We start from the raw sequence: 14797 nt of genomic DNA, 5'->3' as shown, positions 1-14797 counted from the left end.
CCGGCGCCGCCTCCACCATCACCCCTGCGATTGCCGAGCGCCCCCACGCCGCGAGACCAAGGTGGCACCGGCTCTCCGCCTGCCTCGCCACGATCACCATCGCTAGGTCCATCCTCATCATCGACAACCCCGGTGCACAGGACCCCGTCATCGACCGTGGCTTCTACTTTATCACCAGCCCCGATCGCCACCCTAGCACCCCACCCCATGGTGACCAGGGCATGGGCGAGGACGTTCAAGCCCAACCCCCGCTATGCCAGGATAGCAACCACGGCGGCCATCTCGCCCATCCCGCGCACGGTGAATCAGGCCCTCAAATATCCCAGCTGGAGCAAGGCGATGCAGTCAGAATTCGATGCCTTGATCGCCAATGACACGTGGGAGCTTGTTCCTCGTCCCCACGACGCCCACGTAGTCAGCGGCAAGTGGATCTTCCATCACAAATTCAAGGAATATGGGAGCTTCGATCGGTGCAAGGCTCGTTGGGTCGTCCGTGGCTTCACACAGCAAGCGGGTGTCGACTGCGGCGAGACATACTGCCCGGTCGTCAAACCAGCAATAGTGCACACGGTGCTCACTCTCGCCGCTTAGCGCCACTGGCCAATCCACCAACTCGACGTCAACAACGCCTTCCTTCACGGTGTGCTCAACGAACAGGTCTACGCTCGACAACCTGCAGGCTTCACCGACAACCCGAACCTGGTGTGCTGCCTCTCCAAGAGCCTCTACGGCTTGAAGCAGGCACCCAGGGCATGGTACCTGCGCCTGGCGAGTTTCCTTGGCTCGATGGGATTTCATCCCACCCGCTCCGACAGCTCCCTCTTTGTTCTGCGGCGGGGCAAGGAGTCCGTGTACCTACTACTCTATGTGGACGACATCGTGCTGACAGCCTCCTCCAGCGACCTCCTGCGTTGGGTCGTCAACACCATCAACGCCGAGTTCACACTCAAAGACATGGGACCAGTCCACTACTTCCTTGGCATTCAAGTTCAGCGCAACGATGACAAATTGCTCCTCCAACAGCAGCAGTACGCCCTCGACTTGTTGGAACGCGCCGGCATGACCGACTGTCGCCCCTACGACACACCCGTCGACATCGTGGGAAAGCTATCAAGTGATGCTGGCTCTCCTCTGTCCACCTCGGACGCCTCGGACTACTGGAGCCTCGTCAGCGCTCTTCAATACCTGACGATGACTCGCCCCGACTTGCAGTACGCCGTCCAGCAAGCATGTCTTCACATGCACGCACCCACAACGGTGCATCAAGGCCTCGTCAAGCAAATTCTCCGCTACGTCCGCAGCACCTCAGCGCTCGGCCTTCATCTCCGGCGCTCCAACAACTCAGACCTCGTCGCCTATTCTGATGCAGACTAGGCTGGATGCCCGGACACCCGGCGCTCAACTTTAGGCTTCTGTGTGTTCATGGGGGACTCCCTCCTCTCATGGTCATCGAAACGACAGACCACGGTCTCCCATTCAAGCGTAGAAGTTGAATACCGCGGCGTTGCCAATGCTGTGGCTGAGTGCACCTGGCTCCGGCAGCTCCTGAGCAAGCTTGACTGCCCATTGTCCAAGGCCACGATTGTCTTCTGCGACAATGTCTCTGCTTGCTACATGAGCTCTAATCCAGTGCACCACAAACGCACAAAACACATTGAGCTCGATGTGCACTTTGTACGAGAGAAAGTCGCTGTTGGACAATGCCAAGTTCTTCAAGTACCCACGACACAGCAGCTCACCAACGTCATGACCAAAGGACTACCGACGACAAGCTTCAAGGAGTTTAGAGACAGTTTGTGCGTCGCCAGCAACGACGCTCACACTTCCGGGGGTGTTAGCGAGAAGTTTCCGTGCACGTTCAGTGCACGTTCACACGTCCTAAGGCTCTCCTTGAATGTAGCTAGCTTCGTTAGTTATCTGACCGTGATGTACTTGTATAAAGGCGTAAACCTCTGATCAATACAATTGAGTCGTCCTCATTGTTCTTTCTCCCGCTTACAGGTGGAACTTGCGCCGATGCTCTAGCCCGGGCCTGCCCCGGTACATGCTCAGGGGCAGAAAACGGCTCCATCCAATCTCCCTTGAAGTAGACGACGTTGGCGAGCACGAGGTCGGCGTCGGCGTTGATGTCGCTGGTGGAGACGATGGAGTCGATGAGGTTGTCCGTGCCCTTCTTCACCCACTCGTTGATCATCTTCACTGCGGCCTCGGGCTTCACCTACCATATGCATGCATGTGTTATTAGTGAACTTGCGTGATGGATCCGATCATACATAGTTCGTATATATGTGCAAATGCAAGGTAGTAACACTGAACAAACACGAAGGCTCAGTTAAAATGTTATTCCTTTCAATGTAAAATTACATCACAAGAAGTTTACGTTTTGGTTTTTTCGGAGATAAGTAAGGCGTCAGTTTTTTCGGAGATCGGGTACAAAGACCGTGAGAGAGAAGGCCAATGGGTGCACGTAGTCGTTAGGAGCGGACCAGCCAAGCCCTCGATTAAGACACAAAAAAAGCCCTCTGCTTAGTCCACCCGATCGAACCGGTATAGTATGATTAATAGAGTCAAAATTTCATAGTTGACACAAACCAACTACATGGTGGTAGTGGAAAAGGATGAGTTTCTTAACTTACATGTTTTGAGTTTAATTCCTCTCTTTACGCTTTTTTCTTCTATGCTATTTCCTCCAATTTATCTTTTATGTGCACAACCTCCTCACCATTCTATTTCATCCAATTTTATCCTTCGTGTGCACAACCTCCTCACTAAATTCTTTTTCCTCCAATTTATCCTTCATGTGCACAACCTCCTCACTATTCTATTTCCTCCGGTTTATCCTTCATGTGCATAACCTACACAGGCCAGACTTGAATTCTGAGGAGGGGCGTGTGAATTGCGGCCGTAGCGAGGTGTGCCGCTGGGAACCCATTGTGCGTGGGCGGTATGAGCCGTGTGGGTGAAGCCCTGCCCTAAAAGTGTGGGCAGCACAAGCCGCGTCAGTGAAGCCCCGCCCCAGACCCTCTTGCTTCGTGCGTGCGCCCTAGGGTAGTCGCGGTCACTGTTGGGAAGTCGCGCACGGGCAGGGGGAGTCGCGCGTGGGGGAAGCGGCAGCGCAAGCAGGGAGAAGGCTGAGTGTGTGGGGAAGAAATGACGGAAATTGTCCTTTGGGGGGGCTTGGCCTAGAGCCCCTAGGAATAAGTGTCGGAGGGAGGATTTGTGTGCTCGAGTACAAACCCTGCTAGAGCTGACCAGACGTAGAGTGTACACACACATTCAAAGGGGAGGCGAGTGCATTTGTATGTATTGTGATTTGGAACTGAAATCCAATGACAATCAATCAATAAAATGTTCGGAAATGTCACTTTGTATGATCAGATAATACGTTATTACACACATAAATCTTTATGAGCTCGTTGCAAAATACTGAAGCAGGTTCTTCTCTCTGTTTTGGTTTACATGGCACCAGGGTTTTTACTATAGGCTATAGCAATTCTTATCGTGCTAATAATTCTTAGGTACTTAAAAAAAATCATACCAGCATGATTTGTGGCTAAACATACTTTGGTAATCATATATATTCTTGAAATATCTAAACAAATTCGGATCATCAAGTTTGCTACAGTAATAAATCAACGGTGACAAATAAATAATAATAAAGGAAAGCAGAGATAGATAGACGCCACACCATTTTCCAGCTGGACCGTTTGATCGTATTCAGAATTACTTTTTAGTTATAAAATCGTATTTTTCATTAATAATATTATAACATAAATATCAGCATAAATTAAATTTCAGCATCAACGAACAGGATGAATAGCTCACGTCACGGTTAGGTAGGCCCTGCCGTGAGACCTGGCGAACGGGCATGAAGCTGGCGCTGCACTGCACACTGCGATCAGCACTAGTGCACCTGTGCGCGAGCGCGACAGCGAACCTTCGGGCCGCGTGCCCGTTTCCGTTTCACCTCACGCTTTGCGCTCTCCCTCTTCTTTCTGCTGTGGGCCTCTATGGCGCCCACGCCTTTTCCTCGCCGGCCCCACTTTGCTTCACACCAGGTTTTAGCTCCGTCCACCCGGGAGACTGTGCAACCTTAACTATGAAAGGGGGAAGTACCGTCAGGTCGATCGAATCGGATGGATGCAAATAGCTTACCACGTCAACATTCTAAGTTTTTCACAAATTCATAGTACAATTTAGTTTTAATTTCTCAACACCTTTCGAGCACACCCTAACAAATAACTTAGTACTGCTACCAAATTGGTAGTGCGCACCTTCACTATGTACTCCCTTCGTCTCTAGATTAAGGCCTTGTTTAGTTTCTAAAAATTTTCATCTTAAAATATCATATCGAATCTTGCGGCACATACATGGAGTACTAAATATAGACAAAAAAACAAAACTAATTACACAGTTAGATAAGAAATCGCGAGACGAAACTTTCAAACCTAATTAGTCCATAATTAAACATTAATTACTAAATACAAACGAAAATACTACACTAGTCAAAACCAAAAATTTTCACCAACTAAACGCGCCCTAAGAGCCCGTCCAGAAGACCAATGTGAAAGCAAAAATACTCAAATACCCCTATAAAGGAATCACTGCACCTGACGGCAAACGTACTGCAGATGGAAGTTGGGAGCTGCGCTCCGGCCAGGAAACATTGTTATGCATTTTTTAACTCGTGGACGACATAGGTAAAAAATGCAAAACAAACTTTCACCACGTCGTACTGTCAACTCTCTGCACTCGTGGACGACATAGGTAGATTCTTTTGCATTTTTTATGCATCTTCAGGCCTAGCGAATTGACGTTTGACAGTACGACGTGTTCGGATTAGACACATATGCTGGGCTATAACGTCCACTATTAGGCTATCTGCAACCGTGCATACCCAAATTAGATACCCTTTTTCAGATTTAACTCACGCACGGTCCCGCACCAATTACATATGTTCTCCAACATTTGATGCAAAAAAAATAATAATCCTCTCCTGCTCCCTCTCCTTTCTCTCCGCTCTCCTTTCTCTCCGCTCGATCCCTCTCTTCTCTTCTTCTCTCCCCCAGGTGAGGCGCCGCTCCTCCCCGTCCCTCCACTTCCGCGCCTCCTCTGCCTCCGCGCCGCTCCCCCCGGCCGGCACCGTCGCGCCCCATCCTCCTCCCTCTACGCGCGCCCTAGCCTCCTCAACATGGAGCTCAAGCGCGCCACCCGAATCTGGGCCGCGCGGCCACCTGCTCGGAGCGTCGACGTCTCCTCGGCGCGGTCGCGCCGGCGGCTCCCCGCCGCGGACCCGCCTTGCCCCGCTCCCTGCCTTGCCCCGCCGGCTGCGCCCCGCCGTGGACCCGTCTGGAAGCGCTAGCGGCTCCCCGCCGCGGGCTCGCCTCGCCGAGCCGGCCGCGCCTTGCCGGGATCCACCGGGCGTCAGAGATTTGCGTCTTCCCCCTGGAAGACGCTTATTTGCCTCTCGTTTCGGGCGGTATGCAAAATGGGTCATCTCTTTGCGTGCTCCGTTGGACCGCGTTTCCTGATACGCAAAAACACTATGTAGGACTCATTTTGCGTCTGGGTAACGTTATTGGAGACAGTCTTATGAGACAAATTTTGAATCCTCAAATGACTTGAATTTGGGGAGTAGCCATGAGTCGCTACACTTCAGTTAATACACTTAGTTTTCTTTTTCATTTGAGTGTTCACCACTACTGGATTCAGGTTCTTTGCCGAGTGCCTGAGGCACTCGGCAAATGCCAGATTGCACTCGGCAAAGAACACACAGCAAAAAAATGATCAGTAAAGCCCTCTTTGCCGAGTGTCTTTTATCGGGCACTCGGCAAAGAAAAGCAACCGTCACGGCGCCGGTCCCATTGATGGTCACTTTGCCGAGTGCCAACCCGACAGGCACTCGGCAAAGATTTTTTTTAAAAAAAATTCTTTGCCGAGTGCCAACCCGGCAGGCACTCGGCAAAGATTTTTTATTTTTTTTAATTTCTTTGCCGAGTGCCAACCTTCAGGCACTCGGCAAAGATTTTTTATTTTTTTAATTTATTTGCCGAGTGCCCTCTATCCGGCACTCGACAAAGTTTGGATTTTTTTTTAAAATTTCTTTGCCGAGTGTCCTCTGTCCGGCACTCGGCAAAGTTTGAATTTTTTTTAAAAAAAATTCTTTGCCGAGTGCCCTCTGTCCGACACTCGGTAAAGTTTGAATTTTTTTTAAAATTTCTTTGCCGAGTGTCCTCTGTCCGGCACTCGGCAAAGTTTGAATTTTTTTTAAAAAAAATTCTTTGCCGAGTGCCCTCTGTACGGCACTCAGCAAAGTTTGAATTTTTTTTTAAATTTCTTTGCCGAGTGCCATGGTCACATCACTCGGCAAAGCTGAAAAAATGGTTGTCTAGACACCAATTTTTCTAGCTTTGCCGAGTGCGGTGACTATTGCACTCGGCAAAGGGGTCCTTTACCAAGTGCAACACTCGGCAAAGTGACCCAAAACTGTAATTTTTCATTTTTTTACATTCCATCATGACAAATAAATTCATACAAACATATATCACATATATATCTCATCCATCACATATATATCTCATTCATCACATATATATCTCATCCATCACATATATATCTCATCCATCCGCACATATCACATCCATCACATTGTTAATAATAAGTGCTCAAGTCCATCCAAATAAATACACAAGTCCATCAAAGTCCACAAGTGCATCATAAGTATATCACAAAGTGAACAACAAATGAAAAAATACAACATGCACTCATCTCGGCCAAGGCGACTGTGGTGAAGGCCCAGCTCCATCATTCGGAGGTGCATGAGGTGGATTATTCGAACCATCATCAGATGGAGACTCCACAAATGAGAAAAGATTGCATGTGAGACAAGATTATTTGGATAGCTAATCTAGGAAGGTAGATGCCATACAAGCAAAGCACAAGAGAAAGTAAAAAACTTTCATACTCACAGGAGTAGCTATAGCTGCAGGACGCGGAGGCGGAGGTGGAACCAACAGCCTAGGTGGCAGAGAGAAGCCCACACGTTGCCCAAGTCCTTGTAGGAACTCCGTAATGTCCGTCAACCTCTACGCCTGGGCCTGCCGCTTGGCTCGCTCAGCCTCTAGCTGGGCCGCCATCCTCTGCTGCCCGGCCTCCAGCTCCTGACGTTGCCTCATTTCTTGTTCTAGCCGGGCCTGCAATATTTCACTCCAATGTTTCAGTAATGCAAAGCTAATTAAGGTGTGTAAAGATCAATATATGACGAGTAAAATAGGAATAACCTTGAGTGCGTCGACCCGGTGTTGTGCAGCGGTTGGCCGTATGCGAATGGCCGGGCTCTCACTCGTGCTCCGTGCTCAGATCTAAGAGAGAGAGAGGGAGTAGAGGCCATGTCGATGACGCCGTCGCCAAGCCAGAACCGCCCATGCTTCTTGCCTTGCCCCGCCCTCATGACGGTCTCTCCATCGAAGTCCTGTGTGCTCGGATCATGGTCTGACCCATGGAGCGACCTCGCCACCTCAATGTACTCACTGATGCGGGAGTGGACGCTCGGGTTCGTGTATGCCTCGAGCGGGTCCTCCAGGTTGAAGGAGACATCGAACGTCGCCTTGCCCTTGTGGGCCATACACCATGCCTAGAAGTTTGAGCAAGCCTGGCCACTATGTGATGTCGATTGGGAGAAAGACAACACTATGATTAGAAATCAGGCAGAACTGAGCGTCACAATAGATAAATGAATTCGTGTACCCATGCTTGTTTGTATCCGGTGAGGCTACGGCTGCCTTGATGGTGTGCTGGACCTTGCATCTGCAAACGATGGTCCCGGGCATCCCTATGCATCTTGAGGTACTCCTCCATGAACCACCTGTCCACCATCATCGCCCAGCACTCGGGATACGCTTGGCACCACTAGGGAATCATCTACACGTCATCAAGTATTGGACATATAAGAAGATCAAATTAAACCAACTTAATCTCAAAACAAATCAATATTGATGTTCTTCATTTATCTCAAGGTACTACTCCTGAGTTAGCTGCATCTCTCTTGCGTCTTTCTTGGTTTTCCTCCCTCGAAGCTTCAACCCGTAGTAGGTTACGATGGCCTAGATGCGCACCTTGTGATGCATGTTGGAGACAAGTTTTTTACAGGCTTTGGTAGTCACCTGCTCCGCCCTGGCCTCAAATCCCTCCTTGCATTTAAAGAGTAAATTTGTTGTGGCCACGGCACGGCCTCAAGGTGGCCACGTCGTTCAAAATTTTCTTGAGCGTCAGATCCTCAATCCAACGGTGCTGCTGCTCTTCCCATGCCAAATATATACCGGCTGAAACCCTAGCTCCACATTCCAAATCCACTTCTCCTCCCTCTCGCTCCTCTCTTAGTGGCGGCTAGGGCTGGGGAGGCCCGACTCTCGAGCCAGGGCTCGAGCGGTGGCGCTGGTGGCCCCAGCGCAGTGGCCTCCACGTGTGCGGCTTCCATGCAACCAGCGTGGTGGCATAGAAGGGCCCAGGCGCGGTGGCTCCGGCATCGTGGCCTCCGGGCCCTGTGTGGAGCTGGCGCGGCGTCGGCGGCTCTGGCGCCATGGCTTGCGGTGCAGCGGCACACTCGCACGGCTCCGGCACCGTGGCCTCCCTAGCATGGCGGTGCCCCGGCCCAGATAGTTCCAGCGAGAGAACCCTAGCGCATCGGTGCCCTGTAGCGGGTGGCGACCAACGCGGGAGGCCTCCGGCGTGGTGCCGCACTGGCCCGAGCGGATCTATTCTCCAATGTGGGAGGCCTCCAGCGTGAGGGCGATGTTGCCTTGTTGGGACCCTAGCGTGGTGGCGCACCAGCGCGGACAGCCTCGGCTCGAGCGGCCCCTCCGTTCCGTCTTCCTTGCCGTTCTACTGGCTGCGCCAGGTGAGCCGCTCGGCCTCTCTCCATCCTTACTTTTCCATTCGTTTCCCGCCTATCTGCTGCAGCTCACTAGTGGCATGCTTCTCTGTGGGGCGTCTGTAGCTGTTGGGGGTAAGGAGGATGCCAGATCTGTATTGTGCAGCCAAGACCCGACGAGGCACCCCCTGGCCCGGCGGAGCACCGAGGCGGCGGTCGGCCTCCGGCGGTCTTCCATGGTCGACTAGGGCTAGGGCGCCCCCCGTGCAGCGGTGGGCACACCCAGGCTATGAGGTTTGCTAATCCAAGATTCGAGCTGTGGGGTTGTACGCGATCTGGCCCCAGTTGGTGAGTAGCTAGCTGTGGAGGCACGCTTGTCGGCCATGGCAAGGAATAAGCTAGGCAGACGAATTGATGGACGCTGCCTGCGTAGCAGTGCTGTTGCCATATCAAGGTATTTTGATTTTCCTTTTTTCATGTATACGGCTAAAGCTTCTTTGCCCTGATGCATAGGCAGAAAGGCTTCGCCTGCAATTTGGCTACAGGCTGTGTGCCAAGCTTCATGGACTGGTATGGTTTATGCTAATGATGCTTTTGGGAGCAATTATTAATTTGGACCACGCTTGATTTCTCACCAGCCTAATCTCATGCTTGTTGCATCCATTTTTTTTTGCATTGACTGGGCACCTATGGAAGAAAAGCCTATGTGCATGACCATAGTGGATTTCTTACTAGCTTTTTGTTGGTCGCTCTGTAGGAGTTGGCTTGCTGGTTTGTCAATTTATGAAATTACTTTCCATTTCTAAATAATATTTATAACCATAGGTGAATGACAGCAATGAAGCAATACAGAAAAAACAGGCGATGAGACTTCCAGCTAACACTGTTCCTCTAAATTTGAAGAGATTAGGTGACTGCTAATATCACCTCTTTCTTTTTGTTTCAATTTTGCAGCCTAATGAGCTAAAGGGAGGAACTTTATTCCCTTTTGTTGGTTTAGAAGTGTGAATCTGTAGGATGAACTTTATTTTCTTGCTGAACAAGGATTAGCTTTAGTTTCTTGCTGTGAAAAGGTGAATTCAAATTCAAACTTTAATTCTCTTGCAGAAGCATATCTAGACATTATTTTAGAAATGTTGCCTACCTGCCAGTTATTCTATGTCATATAACATATGTTTTCCTTACTAAAATAAAGATACATTGCGATTTCTTTTCTCTTGGATTGTTCAAATGGATGGAAACTGTGGTTTGCCTTGCCACCAGTTTTGTCCCATCAAATGTTACATTGACTGTTGCGTTCCTCACACGAAATCCGAGTTGTACAGATGTAGGCAATTTTCAGTTTGTTTGTTCCAAGCTTCGCTTTATATAACACAGAAAGGCTGTAAGATTAATTGATTGCTCTCCTTTGATAGATAAAAAAAATCTTTTATTGATTTCTAATCTTTATGCATGGAGGAACTATGTAATACCAATACCAATCACTCCAGTGCCTATGCGACCCGGCATCGAAAGTGGTGACTTGCAGTCGACCACCATTTGCAGCTCAAGGTGCCACCTGTGCCTCTCCCCTATAAGCTATCTTGCCTTAGCAAGAATGTGTTCCTGACCCAAAGGTAGCATATGCTATTTCCTAGACAATTTGTCATCAAACAGTTTAGATTCGTTGAACTGTTTGATGAAATGTCAGTATAGTTTGTTCCACTGTTTTCAGTTACATTTAAATTGTTGCTGCGTGCTCGAAACCAATTTTTCTTAATATAAGTTTGCTAAGTTCTTTCGTTGTTTCAAAATGGAGCTACAGTTGTAAAGTAGTTCAACCGAGGAATCCAGGTATCTGTTAAGCCTTGGTTAGTAATTTTAAAGTTTGTACGGATGTCCTTCAACACATGCTACAAATGCAGTTCTGTTTCGAATTTGTTGACAAATTTTTATAGTCCTTTAGCTGTATACATGAAGGCTAAAAAGTTCGCTTTTGGTGGTTGCAGATCCTAGAGAAGGAGGTGTTATGGACCTTGAAGTTGATGGAGGACAGTCTCCACGAGGTGATCGTTGTTCTCAAATTATCCTCTATTGCATTCCATGCTTTTTTACTTTAGCAACTATTCTGTTCAGTATTTCTCGGAGAGTAGCATTAGATTGGCCAGTATGTCTGGTTGCCTGTTGCACCTTCTGCTTTGTACAAAACATTTATTTTTAGCTTCCATTCAAATAATACAAATGAAAATGGGTCCGAGAGATGTCTGGTGCATCATGCAACCAAAATTAACCTGTGGCCTTAAAGTGATAAGATGAAATCTTTCCTACAACATTTTTCAGTGTTATTTAGCTGCTCCTATGTTTGTGCATAATGGGCTAATGACTGCATTGATGTCTTATTTAACTGCTCCCGTGTTCACCTCTGCTTATATGATTTCCCCCCAATACTGCAGTGTTGGCTAGATTATCCCGTTTAATAGACTTGCGGCTGGGGAAAACTATGGACACTGCGGTTCAGATGGTCTTGTAAGAAATACACTTGCGGCTGACATTATGTATGGTGGGAAAACAATGAATCTTCCTACGATTCAGCGACTGGCTTCTATTTTTTGGTCATTTTTCCTTGGTTTGTGATTGCGTTCCGTGCTATATTTTTGTGGTGATCTTTTTATATACTGTTTGGGTTGCCAGATAAAATAATTTGTTATCTTAGCATTATTTCATTTCTCAAACAAAATCGCAAAGATGTTATCACGCGTGCATGGGCGCGCGCAAATTACTAGTCTGTAATAAGTCTGCATACAAAAGCGATGTATCCATTCATTATTTCAAGAAAAGTCTAATGAATGCGACGCATTGAGCAATGTTGTGCGAGGGAGACTTACCCAAAGCTCTGCCTTCACCCACGCCGCCTTGTTGGGGTACTCCACATCGGTGGCGACGGTGTAGTGGTCAAACGAGTAGGCTGGCTCCATCTTCGATGCATACGTGACAATGCCGAGGAAGTGTTGCCTGCACAGAAGACCCAGGATGCCGTTGACTAGCCGTGTGTTACCACCCGACACAACCACCCAGTTCCTGTACAAGTGATTAAGAAAAATTATTAGTTTTTTTATCATATCATATGAAGTAGTGGTGATAACATATAAAGTTACTTACTTTTGCCCTTCGAGGCAAATCACTAGGCGTTGGTGAGGAAGCGGAACATATGGAAGGCTTGCGGGGCCTTGCAAGTAGACACTCGAAGAGGAGTCGGAGGAAGCGGAACCCGTGCCTGCCGCCTCCAACTTGTCATCCTCGTGCGGCCCCTCCTCCTCGTCCATCTACCGAACCAGCTCATCGTCCGACTCATCCATGGGCGCCACCTCATCCTCCGGCTCCTCCTCAAGCGGCGTGGGAGGAGACAGCCCCCTCCTGCGTCTGGCAGTCCTCCTCCTCCTCCTATCCGATCCCTCCATCACCCCCTCTGCCTCCTCCTACAGCCGGCGTGGTCTTTGGTATATCGAGTTCACGGACCTATGACGGTCGCCCGCCATCTTTGTTCAATCACCTGCAACAAAAAAGAAAAACAAGATGTAATTAGAAATAGGTGAAAAAATGAACAAAACATAATTACAAAAAACATAGTAATACATGTATTAGAAATATTTGCAAAAATGAACAAAACATAATTACAAAAAACATAGTATTACATATATTAGAAATAATCTTCATGATTGAGATTAGCTGGATCATAGGTCTCGTCATCACTATCAACATTGTCCAACTCATCAACACTATCCGAAGGAGGAATGTTGTCTTCATTGTCATTGCCTAAACGTAATCGCTCAAGCATTTGTATGTCCTTCAGATTTTGCACCTCATCTCCAGCGTCCTCGCCATCATCCCTTTCATTGTCTACTTCCATTCCTATCTCTTTGGTTAAGTCTATGTCAAACCTTCCTTGTAGTCCCTCTTCTTGATAGAACTCTCCATCATATGTGTTTGAGTTGAAGTTGTAATCTTCATCGTTTGGGATAGGTAATTTACCGTGTGGCGATACCTTGTGCACAATAGACCAACCCTTAAGATGCTCGGCATCTTTGCACGCGTATGACATATAATAAACCTGGACAGCCTGTTGAGCCACAATGTTGACATCTTTTCCTGGATAGACGGAATCCTGTCGAATCTCGACTAGCCCAAGCTTAGGGGTCCATCTCGTTACTCCAGGATGAAACCAGTGGCATTTGAATATGATAGGAGTAAGAGGTTTGGAACCATAGAATGATAGTTTGTAGATTTCTTCAATTCTTCCATAATAGTCGAGTCCATCAGTGCCGGACGTAACAATTCTATTGTTTGTGGTTTTTTGATTGGACCGACTCTGCTCGTAGCTTGCTGTGTGAAAATGTATCCATTCACGTCATAACCGGTAAATGACTTGACCCTAACGGCACAGCCGTTTGCAACCTGTCTTAGCTCGTCACTTATAGACGCATCAGTTTGGGCTTTCTGTTTGAACCAACAAATGAAATCAGGGCTCCCTGGTCCCGCACCCCATGAAAGAAGGGTATCATTTTCTTGCGGGGTAGGTTGCCTTGATCCATGCTAGGATTGATGAAGAAAATCCTTGTACTAACAAGAAACATGGGGGTTGGACGAAGAAACAAGGACATACGGTGAAATGAAACAAGTTCGTTCAGAACTTACCCAATGAACGGTTGCACCTCGACAAGGTTGGTCAACACATATAGCATGATACTATGCCACTCTTCATTTTTCAATTGCTTAGTGGTCGATGCACTTGCGCTTCCGAGTTGCCCTTGGAAAAGGCTGAGGTTCGATTCATTTTCGCCAGCATTGTAACGAGGGGGTGGATTATAAACGCTAGGAAGTTTCTCAGTGTAGTATTTCTCTATGAAGTTTGACACCTCCTCTAGAATGTATGCCTCTGCAATGGAAGCCTCAATTTTGGCTTTATTTCTACATTTTTGCGAAGAGTCTTCAGACATCTCTCAATGGGATAGCACCAACGGTTCTGCATGCCCCCCCCATCCGTGCCTCATACGGGAGGTGCATAATCAAATGCTGCATCGGCAAGAAGAAGCCGGGTGCGAAGATCTTCTCCAACTTATAAAGCAACATGGGTGCCGCTTTTTCCAAGTCATCAATGACGGTCCGAGAGAGCTCCTTGGCACAAAGCTGGCGGAATAAGAAGCTCAACTCTACCAGCACTTGCCAGACATGCTCCGGGACATAGCCTCGAACCATCGCCGGAAGAAGCCGCTCAATCCATATGTGGTAGTCATGACTCTTCATCCCGTTTACTCGCGGAGTGCCTAAGTTCACTCTCCTCTTTAGATTCGCTGCATATCCATCAGGGAACATTAGCGTATTGATCCATTCAAGTACTTCCCTCCTTTGGTCCTTTTTCAAGACGAAATCGGCCTTAGGCCTTCTCTAGGTCTTACCACGACTAGGAGGCTGCATCTCTTGATTTGGTCTATCGCACAATGTTGCTAGGTCCACTCTAGCCTTAGGGTTGTCCTTAGACTTTTTAGTGTCCATGAGTGTTGCCCAAAGTGCCTCGATGACATTCTTTTTAGTGTGCATTACATCAATGTTATGTGGCAGAAGAAGGTCATCGAAATAGGGGAGCCTCGTCATGCCCGAGATATGAGTCCACATATGTTGCTCACTATATCCCACAAAACCACCTTCATTAGGCATGAGAGCATCTATCTGAGCATGAACCTCAGCACCAGTCATCATCCGTGGTGTAGGGTTTGTCACTTTGACACCTTTCGTAAAGTTCTTGATGTCTTGTCTGAATGGATGGTCAAGAGGTAGGAATTGACGATGTCTGTCGAATGATGAATACTTGCCACCCTTCTGCAAACAAATGAACCTCACACCTTCCTTGCATATTGGGCATGGGAACTTCCTATGAACACACTAGGCGCAGAA

The sequence above is a fragment of the Miscanthus floridulus genome, chromosome 4 (genome assembly GCF_019320115.1).
Source record: "Miscanthus floridulus cultivar M001 chromosome 4, ASM1932011v1, whole genome shotgun sequence".
Classification (NCBI taxonomy): domain Eukaryota; kingdom Viridiplantae; phylum Streptophyta; class Magnoliopsida; order Poales; family Poaceae; genus Miscanthus; species Miscanthus floridulus.
The sequence above is the reverse complement of the archived record's forward strand: the minus strand, read 5'-3'. Positions refer to the sequence as shown.